We start from the raw sequence: 17,317 nt of genomic DNA, 5'->3' as shown, positions 1-17,317 counted from the left end.
GGATCCTTCCCCTGACATACAGGCCCATGCTGGCCAGTCTGGTACTTAAGGCTGGAGCTGAAGTGTTCTGGAAGGTCTGCACACACTGGGCACTGAAAAGCTCTGCTCAGTGCTACCAGATGATTTCTAGTCAAATTCAGCAACAGAAAGACAAACGGGGAGAGGCCACAGTCCCACGTGCAAAGGGAGCAGAGAACAAAACAAAAGATACCGGGGGCAATTCTGGAAGCAGCAACTGGCCGTCTGGCAGACTGTGCTGGTTTTGGCTGGGGTAGAGTTAACTTTCTTCATAGCAGCTAGTATGGGGCTGTGTTTTGGATTTGTGCTGGAAACAGTGTTGATAAAGCAGGGATGTTTTACTTACTGCTGAGCAGTGCTTACACAGAGTCAAGGCCTTTTCTGCTTCTCACCACCAGCGAGTAGGCTGGGGGTGCACAAGAAGTTGGGAGGGGACACAGCCGGGACAGCTGACCCCAACTGACCAAAGGGATATTCCATACCATATGACATCATGCTCAGCATATAAAGCTGGGGAAAGAAGAAGGAAGGGGGGGACATTTGGAGTAATGGCGTTTGTCTTCCCAAGTAACCGTTACGCGTGATGGAGCCCTGCTTTCCTGGAGATGGCTGAACACCTGCCTGCCGATGGGAAGTGGTGAATGAATTCCTTGTTTTGCTTTGCTTGCATGTGCGGCTTTTGCTTTACCTATTAAACTGTCTTTATCTCAACCCACGAGCTTTCTCACTTTTACTCTTCCGATTCTCTCCCCCATCCCACCTGGGGGGAGTGAGCGAGCGGCTGTGTGGTGCTTGGTTGCCAGATGGGCTTAAACCACGACACAGATGCATTTTTACCCTCACCTGGTTCAGATTTTGGGGGGAAGATCTCCGAACCAAAGTCTTCTTTAAGCAACTCCAGCGGGTGGAGAGGAAGGCAGTTGGGAATGGGGACGAGTTAGCCGTGTCACAGGGAGAACTGCAGGAATAGAATGACAAGCGTTAGAACCACAAACAGCCAGGGAAACCAAACTAGAGCAGTCTTCAGCCTCAGAAAGACAAAAAGAATGGAGAGGAGGAGGCAAGTCAGGAGGCAGGCAGGGAGATTTCCCGTTTTGAGTTGTACGTAGAGGATCTTCAAACAAATCCTTTGTCTCCATTTTCACAAAAATTATGATCTCGAGCAGGTGGGGCGAGGAAGCAAGGACTGAGTTCAGCAGGCTGGATCAAAGCAGTCAGGGAACTTCTTTCAGAATTCAGAAAGAACTCACCCATGAAACTGAAGCCCTCTCTCAGAGCAAGAACTTCTGACATCATCCACCTCTGACTTAGCAGGTTTGTTACTGAGCTACAGAAAACATTTCCCCAAAGAACTGGAGTCAGGCAGCTGCGCAGCTATAGCCTAACGGGTTTGACATCAGTAGCATGCAAGGCTCTGGAGAATTTGAAAAGGAATTAATCAACACCATCAAACTAAGCAGGATAAAAGACACCCCTGGGCAACCAAAACAATGCCAGCATCCCAGCCCCTCTAGCACATCTCTGAAACTCTCCCAGCATCATCTGGGTGCTGGTGATTACTCAAATCGTGTTGTACATGAACGCTCCAAGATGAGAAGAACCCTGCGTCCAACCCCATTTGGGGTGCCCCCATTTGGCTGGGACACCTCATGCACAGGAATAAATAGTTACCCTTGTAGTTCTATACTTTGTGTCCCAGCATCGCTCCTCGGTTGGCATGGGCCACTTGCCAATTTTCTCAACAGCCCTACAGAGGAGAGTTTTGCTTGCCTGAAGGAAACTCTGTAATTGGGTTCACTGTGATCACACAAAAAAGTGCTAACCAGAATTATGTGTTTCTTTTCTTCTTAGCCTTTTATGACTTTCTCTAGCAGTTTCACTTCAAATAAAAGTAAGAAAAGAAAAGCATAGGGGGAAAATGAAGCAATTATTTAAAAATTCAGTCAAGATGAAATGAACACTAAAATCATTAATGCAAGTCAACAACGGTGGCTAGCACGGCTCCACGGGCATCCCACTCATTCTATTAAGTCGCATATTTATAAACTTCTATTAAAATCACTTTTGCCAATACCTTGAACGGCGATTCTTTAAGCAGCCTAAACCACTCATTCGCAACAGTGCCCAGTATTTCTTTTTCTTTAAACCTTCATGCCATTCCTGTCAGTGTTTTCTGGCTTCAGCTGTCTCCTGCACTTACCGCCATGCCTGTCTTGAAAAGGAGCTAAGGGACCGTCCATGTCACATCTGTGGCGTGCTTCAGGTTGTGACAAGGATTTTTGCACGGGCCGTAGCCAACATGCCTTTTTTTGTATCCCAGTGGACGAACAAAGGCAGACAATCTTCGCTTTCGAATGGGAAAATCCCACAACAGGAAGAAAGGCGCAGCTGTGCCGGACTCTGCTCCCTCACGGATTTAACAACAGCCCTACTCTGTTTGGTAACGTACTGGCAAAGGAATTGGAACAGTGGCAAGGTAAATATGACAACGTAAATAACCCTGTTACAATATGTTGATGACATACTAACAGGAGCTGACACTAAAGAAAGCTGCTTGGAAGCCACGGTTAGTTTGCTGAATTATTTGGGATTAGCAGGATACAGAGTTTCCCAGAAAAAGGCTCAAGTTGCAAAGGAAAAGGTTCGATACCCGCGCTTCGAAATATCAAGAGACTTGGGAATAGAGAGAAAAGAAGCAAGCTGTAAAACTGCAGAACCAAAATCAAAAAGAAAACAATTGAGAGGGTTTCTGGGGATGGCTGGATTCTGTCGAGCATGGATTCCTAACTTTGGATCGATGGCCAAACCGTTATATGAGGCGGTGAAAGGACGAGGAGAATTGCTAGAATGGACTTCTGGATGTCGGAAAAGTTTTGAAATGATAAAGAAAAGTCTGATGGATGCCCCAGTATTGGGATTGCCAGATAGGACAAAACCTTTTCGCTTGTATGTGCGTGAAAGGCAGCACATGGCCCTAGCAGTGATGACCCAAGTTCTTGGAAGCTGGGAAAGACCCGTTGCTGACTTCTCAAAGCAATTGGATGAAGTAAGCAAAGGGTGGCCAGCATGCTTACGAGCTGTAGCTGCAACCACCTCCTTGATCCAGGGAGCTCGAAAACTGACCCTGGGACAGCCGCCCACTGCGGAACAAAAACATTTACAGCATGACTGCACAGCCACCATTGAACAAGTTTACAGGAAATTAACCACAAGAAGTAGTCATAATAGAGGACAAGGAGAAATAATTGAAGGAAACAGAAAAGCTGATTTAACAGCAAAGAAAGCTGCCTTATGTGCATGTGTAAGTGGAGCCTTGATACCCAGAAATTGATAGGAAACCCCCTCAATATTCTGAAAAAGAAGACCGATCAGCAGAGACGTTAGTGTTCGAAAAATTCAGAAGGATGGCAGGTAATACCAAGTCAACAGTTTCTCACCACAGCCAAAAGGATGGAAGCCCTCCTCAAAAACTTCCATGGGGAAATGCAAATGGGAGCAGATGCTACGATAAGCAGCGTGAAAAGATACGCTCTAGGACCAAAGATGCAAACAAATGCAGATGCAATAGTAAGAAGATACTGAACTTTTTGTGTAAACAATCCCAAAATACAAAGAAAACCTCCTGCGCGTGATGTGAAAAGAGGAATAACCCCCGGGGAACGCTGGCAAATAGATTTCTCTGAGTTACCAAAATGTAGACAGTATCTACTAGTGTTAGTAGATACGTTTCCAGGATCGCCAGAAGCTTTCCCTTGCCACACCAATCAGGCTAGAGAGGTTGTTAAAGCATTGTATTAAAGGAAATAATCCCTAGATTTGGGATTCCTGAAGGGCTATGTTCTGACAATGGGCCTCATTTCATTTCAGAGGTGGTCCAGGGAGTGTCAAAATTTCTCCAATTTAAATGGGATTTACATACCGCATGGAGGCCACAGCCGAGTGGGAAAGTAAAAAACAAAAAAATGAACCAGACTCTTAAGAGGCACATCTCAAAATTATGCCGAGAAACTCGACTTTCGTGGGTGGATGTTTTACCAATTGCTTTAATGAGGAACAGTGTGAAAAGTGGATGGTTAAATAAAATACTTCACGGGATGGGATTCTCCTTAACAGGTTGGTCACAGAGCTTACTTCAAACTCTGATTATGTTTATAATACTGATTGTAGTAGTTTGTATCGTTTTTGGATGTATCGAGAGTATAATTGTTCGGGCTGTAATGTCACGATCCTCACCCCTAATGATAACCACAACTCAGGAAAGAAAAAAGCCCCTTCCTCACAGGATATGCGCAGGAAAAAGAGAGGATCCTGTGACTTCAAGTGAAGATGAGGCACCTAAGAGGCAATGGGAACGAGGGCAACTAAGCTCAACTGTAAAAAGTACTTGTAACTGTTGCTCGGAACGTAGAAATGCTTAACCATGTGTTTACCGAGGGGTGCTAGCTTTGTGGAGTTACCACCTAGCACCCACCTCTGCGCAGACATGAAATAAACAAGGATCTCCACTCTGCGTGTGCATCAGCCTCTTGCACAGTGGGTAAAGAACCCAACTTCTGGGACAACACTGGGAGCCAGCAGCTTCCCCCCACAGGCGAGCATCTCTGCTGCAGGGCTGGTGGCCCCACAGCCACCCTCGGGCCTGAAGCGCTGGGGGCTGCTTAGTCTGAAGAAAATAAAGGGAAAGTGCGGTGAGAGTCTGCACGTGAGGAAGAGGGTGGCAGGAACAGGATCTCTGCCTCTCTAGTACCACACACCTCTCTCCAGCCTGACATTGCTCGGACACGGTCTCTCTCACTGGTTCTGGTTTCTGCCTGTCGGTTGCAGTATTTGTCTCTTCTTCTGACTTGCTCTTGAGAAGCGATGGGTTTTCTTGAGAGACATTGTCTTTTTTCCCCTCATGCCCATGAAGCTTTCTCCAAATACAGATAACATCCAGCCAACACTTTGGCTCCTCGAGGACAAGGCTTTTCATCTCATGCAGCATTTTCCCTGGAAGAAAAAGCGGGTTCAGATTAAGTAGTTCAGTCTCAGCATTTAATTTTCCTGCCGACTGAGAACAGCTGTTAACAGAGACTGTGTTCAGATTTCATCCACGTGTGAATCCAGGAACCACAGCAGCAGCAGACATCACAGGCACAGCTGAGCTCTCAACACCCACATACCCCACCAGCAGAGACCGAGGCATTACTCTGATTACGAGGAATACAGAGGCCAATTCACTTAAAAACCTTGCAGCCGGTCAAGGGGAGGAAAATAAAAAAGGTATTTCTATTTCTCATTTAGAATCATGGTTAAATTGGACCCTAAAGCTGAAGGCCATTTGCGATCTCCCAAATAAGAATCCACCAGCATGCAGATATCGGTCCATCTTACTTAAAATTCTTATTCCAGCACTGACAGAGAACGTGACCTGAGTAGCTGAGATTCACAAGAAATCTGTGCACTGAACACTTAAGTGACACAAGATACACATCTGGATCCACTTCACCTACAAGAAAATGACTCATCCTTCAAATGCACCCAACGGGTCCAGAACTGGACTTCAGTTTCAGGTGGGGCTGTTGTAAAATCACTGAATTTAGTTGTAAGTAGAAACAGAATGTTAGAATATTGGTGTGTTTTGAGACTCGTAACCATAGGAACCTCACCAGGGAGTCACTATTTTGTATTAAGAAACTAATCGCAATGAGATGGAACAATGAAGAATCAAATAGAGAAGTTTCATTTGAGTCCCTTAACTATGGGGACCTGGTATGCACCAGTGATGCTGCTTGGAAATCCCCTTACCCTTCCCATCTGGATTTGAATATCAAGAACGCCAATCAATAGACATTAAGAGAAATAACCATTGATTATTTTGGGTATGGATATTGATCGAATTGTATAATCAAGAGACTAATCAACGAAAATTAAAAACCATGATATATTTTGTGCTAAATAATTTGTGTAATGGCAACTAGGTATGATTTATCTATGATTTGATTATGAACTAATTGTTAAACAATGTAGCTTTGTCGATAAGGAGGATATTCCTGTCAAGAGAATGGTAAGTTGTAGGCCTGGTTAGTAAACCCAGAAAATCTTCTGGAGGCTCCAAGATTAAAGGGGAACGGAATTTTGCAACTAAGCTGAGCATGCGCAAAGATTGGGTTCAACTAGCGGACACAATGAGGGAGACTATGGATGACCACCAGAGGAGTTTGGACAACCACCAGTGTACCTGAAGGCGCATGCGTTATGAACATTTACATATATTAATGAGTTCTCAGAATTTGTATGGATATGTTAATTGTTTCCTGGAAATATGATGAATATGTATACTTTGATTGTATATAACTTTTGTAGCAGAGTAACTCGGCACAACACTAGGCAGAGTGATCCCCCGTGCGTCCAGCGCTGCAATAAAGAAGTGCCTGCTTTCTAAACTTCAAATTAAGTCTTAGAAAGTTCTTGGTTTTGCTGACTTACGGTAACAGTTTTGGCGACCCAGATGGGACCTTGCGAGTGAGACTGGAAGGGATCGAGTGCTGATCAGACTCCAGCCGGCACCGAGGGATTCTCGGCGAGGACCATCGCCCTCGACCCATACGAGCTCCTCGCAACGTTCCCTGGAAAAGGGTAAGGCACTTCTTGGGAATTTGTTTGGATAGCCTGCCCGTAAGGTGCAGTGAAAGCTTCGCAGGGTTGGGGCTTTGTTTGCATTGGAAGCCTAGGCATCTGCCCCTAAGTCATAAGCGAAAGCTATTGCTGGGTTGGACATTTGTGTATTTGAGACAGTTGTCATTTGGTAATTTGATATTTTATAATATAATTATATAAGAATAATAAACATAATGGCGTTAACAAAATTGTTTAAGAGTAAGAGCGCGGGGAATTTAGCCATTGACGAGAAGATACCAAAGACGTCACCCTTGGGACGTTTATTGACACACTGGAATGAGTTGCATGATGATTTGCATAAAAGTCAAATGACTGAGTATTGTAATAATTGGTGGCCTTTATATGTTTTAGATGATCAAGAGAAATGGCCAACTAATGGGACTTTAAATTATAATACTATTTTGCAATTGATGTTGTCCTGTAGGAGGGATGGCAAATGGAATGAGGTACCTTACGTGGATTTGTTCTTTTACTTGAGACAGTGAACTGACTGGCAGGAGGAGTGTAAATTGATAAGTCGAGGTCATTTAGTGATGGCTTTAACCTCTGAAAACAGGAAATCTAAAAGTTGTTGCTCAGCTTGTGTTATTGGAAAGAGATGCATAAAATGCACAACTCCAAGAGAGGATGAAATGGAGCTAGAATTAAATATAGCCCCACCGTCGCGTGAGCGAAATTCTTCCCCGTATCAGGCGCAAGAGGGAGGTATTAGACCAGGAGAAAGGGTGGAACCAGGTAGCAGTAGTGGAATGGAAGAGGATGTGGCGGGACCACCTGAAGTAGTGGTTCATACACCGGTATCGCGGAGAATCAGACACCAGACACAATTGTTAGCTCCTTTGCGACAAGGGGTTGGTCAGTACGGACCGCTATATGTGAAAGTTCCGTTTTCTGTTACTGACTTAATGGCGTGGAAACAGGCCGCAGGAACGTATAGAGAAGATCCGGAGAGTGTTACAGAACATCTTGAAAAACAAGGTCAAAAACAAGTGAGAAGAATGAGAAGAATGGAAAGAAGACACTTCATAACAAACGCACCTGGCACTTAGACATATTAAAGATAAAAACTGTCTCCACTAACTCTCTACTAACTAGCAATAATGATTAACACAAGGACGAATCGTAGAAAAATAGAATGGAATGCCAAAATAGTGCGCTAGAGTTAACCTGTCTCATTATAATCTCATTATAATGTTAAAGAGCACACCTCCTAGCTAGAAAAGCCCCCAACCCAACTAAGCCCCCTACTCTCTGAGCATGCGTAGTGAATTCAAAGAGAACTGTAGCTTTAAGATGAAGTAAGAAAAGTATTAACCAAGAGTTAATTAAGGGGTAGCACCAGTAGGCATAACTAACTTTGTTAACTGTTTTAAATACCTGTCATGATCTTAACTGGCTGTGCATGTTAGGAGAAATCCCCCATGCCCCCAGCTGCAATAAACCAATGCTGGCTTTCTAAACTATCATTTGGTCTGGAGAGTTTTCTTCGTTACGATTTTTGGTAACAAGAGTAGCTAGAGTTGTGGAAACGATTATTAGGACTCAGGACCCTGCCTGGAATGATTTGCAAGTGGTATTAGACAATTTCTTAGATTGCACGGAAAAAAAGATGGTGTTAAAAGTGGCGAAAACACAGGCAGAGGCGGCAGGTGCAAATGGTATACTTACAGGAACTATAGAAAAGAACTTCCCTTCGGGGGACCCCCAGTGGGATCCAAATGTTGTGGACCACAGGCAGAAGCTGACTCATTACCAAAGATGGGTATGGTATAGAGTTAGACGTGCAATGCCAAAAGCTATCAATTGGTCAAAGTTATATGAGGTGAGACAGGATAAAAATGAATCCCCCTCGGTATTTCTAGAAAGATTAAAAGAGATGGCTAGAAAATATACTGATAGGAAATCGGAAACACAAGCAGAGCAGCAACAGTCAGCTTCGATTTTTATGGGACAAGCAGCACCAGATATCAGGAGGAAACTTCAAAAATTAGAAGGAGAGGATTCAAGGAACCTAAGTAAGATGCTTCAAGTAACACAGAAAGTTTACAATAATCGGGAAAGAGAAGAACAGAAGAAGGAGAAGAAGGAAAAAGTTAGGGAGAATCGCCTGATAGCTGGTTTAATGGGAAATTCTGGAAGGGGAATAGGGAGAGGACAAGCAAGGGGAAGAGGAGCTTTTAGGAATTTTGGAGGAAGAGAATTCAACACGCCACTAGGGATAAATCAGCGTGCATACTGCAGGGAAGAGGGGCATTGGAAGAAGAATTGCCCTAAACTAAAGGCAAACCAGCAGGAAGCTGTGAGAATGATGATTTTGGATGAATGAAGGGAACCGGAGGGGAACCCAGCTGAGCCTCTGGTTACAATCAGGCTGGGAGATTCTAAAGTTGAGTTTTTGCTAGATACCGGGGCAACGTATTCAGTATTAAATACCTGTAAGGGAAGATTGGGAAATAAAACTGCTAATATAATTGGAGCAACCGGGAAGCAGGAAAACAGGACGCTCCTTCAACCCCTAGATCTGGAATTTGGAAACAAAATTATTACACATGAATTTTTGTATATGCCAGAATGTCCAATACCCTTGTTAGGACGGGATTTGTTATCCAAACCGAGTGCACAAATAGCTTTCGAGGAAGGGGATATTGTTTTGAAAATACCTGAATCAAAGACAGCAGAAGTATTACTGACACAAGAGAAAGCGCAGGCGCAGGGGACAGATACCACAAGAAGTGGATGAGGCTGTGATACCGACGGTCTGGAACACAGAAGTGCCTGTGGGGTGGGGTTTTTTTGGGGCGGGTGGTGGTGCACATACACATCTATGCACAGTGCCAGCAGAACACCTATTTAAAACAATTTTAAAGCCATTTTAAAAATGGCACAAAGAAAAGCATTGAAAACATATCTGGCTGAAGGATACTTCAGAATCTATGACTGCCAATGAGAACCACAGCCGTCAGAAACGAAATAAAATAATCAAACGGTGACTGTATGAACAGGACTCGAACTGGGGCTTCCCGCTCCTGCGCACACCCCCCCGAGCGAACCGGCGGGTGACCCGAGGGAGGCGCAGGGCCGTACCTGGGCCGAGGCACTGCCGGGGAGGGGGGGTTCTTCCGCAGCAGAAACAGCCGCTCCCCGGGCCCGCGTCTGCTCCGCCCGCCCCCCCCCGCCCCGCTCCGTGCCGGAGAAGACCTTTCCCCGACGCCGTCCACCCGGGGAAGAAGCGGAGCCGAACCCCCGCGGGAAGGCGTTCCGGGCGAGCGCTGCCCGCAGCCCCGCAGCCCCTCAGGCCCGCTCGCCCCGGGCAGGGCGGAGGGCAGCGCGGAGCTCAGCTCCCCGCGGGGGGCGAGGGGACGTGGCCCGCCCGAGCGGCTCATGTCCCTGCCCGCGGCAGCGGCTGGACCGGGGGGCTTGAGAGGTTCCCTCCGGCTCCGGGGCGCGAAGTGAACGAGGCCGCCTTCCCCGCCGCTCCGGCCCGGCCCGGACCGCCCCGGGTGAGCGCCGGCACCGGCGCTGAGCCGCGCCCGCCCCTCCCGCGCGAAGAAGGGCTCCCGCCCGCGCCCGCCGCGCAGACGCACCGCCCGCCCCCCGCCGCCATTCCGCTCCGCCCCGCCGCCCTCAGCGCGGGCCGGGGGGCTCCGGGGGGCTCCGGGGGGCTGCGGCGGGACCGGCGCTCCGCGGCGGGGCCCCTCCTCGGGGGCGGCTCTCCCGCTGTCCCGGCGCCAGCCCCCGCTGCCGCCTGCGTCGGGCCCGGCGGGAGTCGGGAAATGAGGAATCTGAACAACTGGGGTCAAGTTTAACACGGTCTGTTCTACATGTCAAAGCTTCTGCATGCCCACATGGAGATAAAGTGTCAACTACAGACTAAAAGGGTGAGCTGGGAGGGTGTTTAAGAGTTGCAGCCAAGTTTCACCTGCATTCCACCATTCTCGTCAATGGTGCAGTTTTGTACCGGGTGATACTCTGGCTGTGTCACTGCTTAAAGCCTTTGTTCTCTCTTCGTAGGAAGTATTACTTCACCTGTGGAATCACCGAAGTAAAGCGACCTTGACTGCAGTCCCAAGAACCTCTGATAAGCCCCAAACTAAGCAGTGGCGTTATCGAATCAAAAAGAATTCTTAACGAGAAATTAACAACAATTTTCTGCTGCGTTTTTTTGTGTTCTTCCTCTCTGATGGACATGACATCATTGGTTTTGCATACTAGAACCAAACTTCATTTTTACCAAATTAAAATAGGGTTTTGGAATGTAAATAGAGGTGGACTTTGATTCGTTGCATGCTGTAAGACACGTGCAAATGTGAAGCTGCTAAACTGCTGTCATGGCCGTTCCTTTATATAGGCACACACCTATGAAATGCAAAGCTGGTAATTTTCACTCGACTGCAAATTGAAACAGATGGGTGCCAAATCTATGTAAGGTTCCACTCAGCAGAATCTTGATATATAAGACTCTGATCATTACGCAGGAGATTTCAAAAAGGTCCATGCTCAAAACACATAGAGAAATAAATATCTATTATATATTCTATGATAGAAGTAAAATATATAGTAGTATATAGAATATTATATCTACAATATATATTATCATTGTGGCACGGTGGTGTTGGGTTAATGGTTGGACGTGATGATCTTATAGGTCTTTTCCAACCTTTGTGATTCTGTGAAAAATCTGTGATGGCACTACATATACTAAGAACAATTCAAAACTTTGCATTGACTTATTTCAGCAGCACGATGCCAGCATATTGTAATTATGGCATGTTATATACAGCATGCCCTTCACATAGACTAATGGAAGGAAAAAGAATGGGTCATGTACCGATGCAAATTCCATAAGAAAACTGGCAGTCAGCAGAGATGTTTGTAATGTGGCTTTCCAAAAAGGAGGATTTCTCTGAGTGTACTGATGGTCTCCAATCCAGCTGTAGTGCCAGCAACTCTAGATACATGGTTTGGTATATAGCCTGCTACACACAGCCTCTTAAACAGCTATCTAAAGATGTAAGGGCTTAAAAATGCTATGAAATGGCCTGCTTTTATTTTTGTTTTCTTAAAAATATAATTTTAGTCTTTTTAAATATTAGACCCTAAGGTACAGTCAGCCCTGCTGTTTTTATTAGGTAAAACAAATCTGGACTCAAGATCGTAGGCTCTAGGGTTGCAGTCACATGAATCTCAACGTATTAGGGAGAGAAGCCATGCTAATTCCATACAGATGTGCTGTTGCATTCCTGTAAATTTTCAGGCTGAAAAGGAAATGCTAGTTACACCCCTTTCCCCTTCAGCCTACAGTAGAACATTTCACAGATTGCTTATGTGTTTTGCATTCAGAGGAAACTAGTCCTAGATCTCTTTGACCAGAGACTCTGTTTTTAACTTGTCATTGACGTTTTAAAATCAAAACCCTGTGTTTGCTAATTCAAGCATCATATCTATGAGCTATATATTTTTTAACAATATAGGAAGCCTAGCCTTTGGGTCTCAGATTTTTTTTCAACATGCACACATGAAAATGTGAACACCTTTATTCTCTTAGATGTTCTCCTTTGCTAAGGAAGAAAGTATATTTATATTTTTAGCTATGTGCAAATATGCAAGTATGGTTTTATATATGTAAAATGTAAATATTTTTTAGAAGGACTTGGTATCAACTTCCCAGCTAGAGCAAAGAAAACAAAACAAAGAAAATGTGACGATATTTACCTTAGCCTAGAAAGTACTTTGCACACAATAAGAGCAAAGACTTGTAAGACTACCGTGACAGAGCTTGTCTGACCAGCAGCTAAAACTAAGCCACGTTCTCCACTGATTTCCGTTGGCACAGGCCTCAAAGAGACTTTTGGTAGTGGCAGATATATGTGAATGTGACAGTAGAAAACATCCAATATCCATCTTCGCAGGCTGAGAAAATTCATAGACGCAGCCAGAGATGGGAATGACTAGAATAATAGAGGAAGGGCAGAATGTGCTTGTTTGCGTGAACCTGTTATAAACTTTTCAAACTGAAAAGTCACCTCTGCGTATCACAGTCCAATTCTGAAAGGAGGCAGATTTCAACATCGTTTCTTTGTTCAAAACATTCATCCTTCCGTGCTGTGTACTGGATCTCGGCTGTGATGGCTATGCTTCAACAAGCAAATTAAAATGTTTTTCTAAGCACTGCAAATTTAATTAGCAGCTATTACAAACTAGTTCAGTCTTGCTTTTCTAACAATGTAAGAACACCCATGTGTCCAATCTTTTCCTCAGTTTTCCCCTTGGGTAATACCATCTTTTTTCTGACAATGTGGAATCACTATTTCTAATTGGAATTATACATTTAATATTTTGAATTCGTAGTTTCCTCCTTTGTAGAGAGTTTGAAGTCAGTCTACTAAATTTACTTGTAAGGAAACTCTGGCACCTAAAAACACAGTGATGGCGAGGAGGCTGTTCATCATGCACAGAAAGAAGTAAAAAAATAGGGCAGTAAGAGGTGCTCTAATGGACTCCCAATTCAGTATTTGAAAAAGTCTGGCCAGCTCTTTTGGTCATCTTTATTACACTAATCAAAATAAAACTGAAGAGGAAATTTGGTTAAAGTTCTCAATAAATGATCATTACATAAACCTAAGTATCTTTTAGGTGGGTCAGGACAAATCAAATCACAGTCTTCTCGGTTTATGAGTAACAAATAGTAATATCTGGGTAGAAAATGTCTTTGCATTAATCGAGAGAGCAGCACTGAAAATTTTGACTGTAAAGGGAAAGACAAGAGTCCGTATTGACCTCTTAAAGAAAGAGGCCTGTGCAGTAGCGGAACAAGACACAACAGGCATTAACAAAAGAGGTGGGCAGGGGCTACTTCTGATAAATCGTGCTCTTCAGAAGTCCCTCAGAAGTAAGGATGCCCATAGCTACCTGCTTCCTGCAAGACTGGGTTTCTCCACAAAAGGAAAGGGAGGAACCGACTCTCCAGTCACACCGTATCCTTTTAAAAGGTACGGTTCCCTACTACTGTTGGCTTCCCGTGAGGGCCCACATTCAGTTTAAGCATCCTTCCCTCTTCTCATTTGTAGTAACAGCCCCCAGGAACTCTCCAGACCAGAGACTGTCTTTCTTCAGTTGATTTGTACACCGGTGCTTCGATCCCGGACGTGGACTTCAGCTCTTACCGGAAGGATTGTGCTGCCGTTGCACCTGCGAACTGTAGCTTCAGACTCACGGAGTCTGCTGCCATGATCCTTTTCTGTCCAAACCAGCATAAGCAGCTTTGGTCCTCTGCGTTCAGAGACAACGTGTGTTAAACTCGCTGTGAGAATTACAGTAGCAGGCTGTAAGCGCTTTCCAGATCAGAGATTATTTGCATGCAGATTATTAGCATAATGTTGCTTTGATCCCTGATACGGATATGAGGACAACATTTTTCCCGTAAGAACAGCCGAGCAGTGGAGCACGTTGTCCAGCGAGGTTGTGCAGGCTCCATCCTTTGAGGCTTCAGGCCTGGATGGGGGATGCCTTGAGCAAGCAGGTCTGACCTCAGAGCTGACTGTGCTGTGAGTAGCACGTTGGGCTGGAGACCTCCTGAGCTCCTACCCAAGCTGAGCCATTCTATGATTCTACAGGCAGTACATAAAGAAATGATAGCTAGTTTGTATTAAAGCGTTATTGTTGTTGCTTTAGTAAATAACTTAAATGCTAGGTTTTGGGGTTTTTTTTCTGTGTCTTCAAGTTAATGATTTTAATAGCGCTTTTTTGATAGCATATCCTTATACCCAATGGTCTCTCTTTTATACAGTCCAGGGAGGACAGACTTCATCCCTGTTTGGGTGTATTCAGAGCAATCTTTTCATCCTTTTAGTCGAAGTTCATAGAGCTAACATAGCTCTGAGTTTGTTATACACAAATGTAAAGTTAATTTGGCGATTTTTACCTTTGCTTTACCTCCTGCAGTGGAGGAGAAACTTTTTTTGGTAGTAAGACAGGGCAATCACTTTTTTTATTTACCTATCACTCACCTAACAACGACCTGCAATATTTTACAGGAAGGAAACTTCATTTACTGGGGAAGGCAAGGTCCCTTTAGGTCGGCAAGACTTTCTTAAGGACTACAGGGATGCTGCTGGTCAGCTGCTAGATGAATCCAGAGCCATATTCCAAGTGTGACAAAGAAATAACGTCTTCTGAGGAAATACAAATCTATTCGTGTTCAGACCCTGGCTTTTTATGTGATGCATCTTTCACTCTCTACCTGTTCTCCTCGCACTTTGTCTATACTAAACTATTTTGGTGGTTGTATTCTTTTATCACATTGAGATCTAATACACTTTCCAAAAATGTATTTAATTTCAGACATTAGAACTATTCCTGAATCTGTACTCTTTTTTTTTTTTTTGGTCACTTTACAATACTATCTCTTTTTAAAGAAAAAGAAATCTTCTTTTCTCCTAATTAAGCCCATCAAAAAACTGCAGCTATACCAGATTAGAATGACTAAGGCGAAGTAAAGACATTAACTAAAAAAAGTGTCCAGAGAATAAAGTAAATAGTCCAAAGGACATAAACATCAGCTCATGGACAGTTTAAATAAGTACATTATAACTTGCATTGTCACCTCAAAAAAGGGAACTTGTAGTCTGTATCCTGGAATATTTCTACCCCACATTTGTAACATTCTTCGAGTTGATTACAGGTATCATCAAACTTTTAGTCTCATTCAAGACCCTATGCCCTTTTTAAAATGAAATTAGTCAGTACTATACTGACAGGACTCCTCTCTCTCCCAGCTTTCCATTTGCTAGGCTGCTTAAATTGTAAGCTATATCTTCAGGAACCTCAGCTGGGCCACTTGAACAGTGCTGGAATCTCCATGTTGTCGCCACAGTTTTGTGTGCAGGCTCACACAGAAATTGTATATTGATATGATTACCTCCCGCCGTCTTTTTGATTTGTGCTCTCCCAAGTACAATTCTCATCCTGCTGTATGGCATAGATGCTTTGTATCTAGATGTTACGCAGCTTCTGATCCCGTGAAATCCAGGCTGTTACCTGATGAGCTGTGACAGTATCAGTACCAGTCCTTAGGAGGTACCGGTCTTTGCAGGGCTTCATTAGGAAAAATAAACTTCAGAGTAACATTCAGTAAAAAAGTCCCATTAACACGGAATTTGAGATCCTTCAGTTGGCCAGCTTTAATCCATGTACTATGCTTCATGGATACTACATTTTGTTAAATCTTTTGATCTTTTTGATTACACAGTGTGACATTAGATGCCTTATAGGTGCTGAAATATGACACATGCAGTTACTTTTATCCATCAGTTCTGCAAGATATGGGGCTCGACAAAGTAACTTTTCCACATAAATACTTCAATTAGAATTAATTACGTAGAGTATATGTAATATATATTAACTATTAACCATGTCACTGAGAAAGTCGTCATTATTTGAAACCTATATCATCTCTTACATTGCTTACTTTCAGTTAACTCTCAGGTTAAACCTGTAATCCACTGGATTGTGTGCTCTGACGAGCTTTTAGCAGTATTGACTTCATTTTTTTCCCACATACCTGGGCTTTCCCCACTCTTTCAGTGTAGCAGAAATTACCAGGGCTAACCACCTTGAAACTTTAAGGTACATCTTGTCTGAGACGTCTGATTTGAAAAACTACTTTAGCAGGTGATATTTAATATCTATCTCTTTAGGTTTTGTTTGAGTGAACAATACCCTGTCACTGCATATCATCTCTACTTTTTCTCCCCCTAAAGGACAGTCATGTCTATAATATTGCCAGGATTTTTCTAATTACTGATGACATGTAATTTTCCCCCTGTTATCTGTAGCTTTTGCCATTAAGTATTTCCTCTTAAACATCCAATTCATATTACGTACTGCCCATTTCCTCTGTATTTCTATCAATCTCATCTGTGTCTTATCATATTAACAGAATAAAACAACAGCTAGATGCTGAAAGCAACACATTGCGGGGCAAGACAGGTGTTTTGAAGGGTCCTGGACCCAGGAGACTTATCCTGGCTTAGCAACAGAATTTTACATAAACCTAGACTAAAACGTAGAGAGCAGCAAAAGCAAGGCAAAAACCAACCAAACCAAACCACCAACACCCCAAAAAAGCAACCCCTCACATTTGTTTCTACTAGCTTGCCACTCTCCTCATTGAGCCCTGAGAATCCTCAGCACCCCTCAGCCCACAGGCAGCAGATTGCCAAGATTTCCAGGATCTACTTCATGCCTCCCATGTCCTTAAAGGTTTCTCGTTAGCTTTGTTCATGTGATTTCAGGGCTTGCCATTCCTTACCACAGGTGGGCTAACAATCAGGGAATCATTCTGTAATTTGCTAGGTTCTTTCTTACTATCTACAATTAGAGAAAATAATTATCAAAGGCTATCAGAATCATTCCAAAAAATCTGAATCTTACTGCTGTTGGATCTAATAAAACCTACAGAAGAAACTATGGTAGGTGACACTAAAAAAGTACATGGCTTTGCCTATGGTTTTCCCATGCGTTTGACACAGAGAAGACATACAATCTCCTAAAACTGTTAACATGTTCTTTCCGGGAAGCCCAGTGTCATTTGAGGGAGAAACTCAAAACAGCAGTGCAAAGGTCCTCCTCTTTCTTTTTA

The sequence above is a fragment of the Gavia stellata genome, unplaced genomic scaffold (assembly GCF_030936135.1).
Source record: "Gavia stellata isolate bGavSte3 unplaced genomic scaffold, bGavSte3.hap2 HAP2_SCAFFOLD_34, whole genome shotgun sequence".
Classification (NCBI taxonomy): Eukaryota; Metazoa; Chordata; class Aves; order Gaviiformes; family Gaviidae; genus Gavia; species Gavia stellata.
This window is presented reverse-complemented; position numbering follows the sequence as displayed.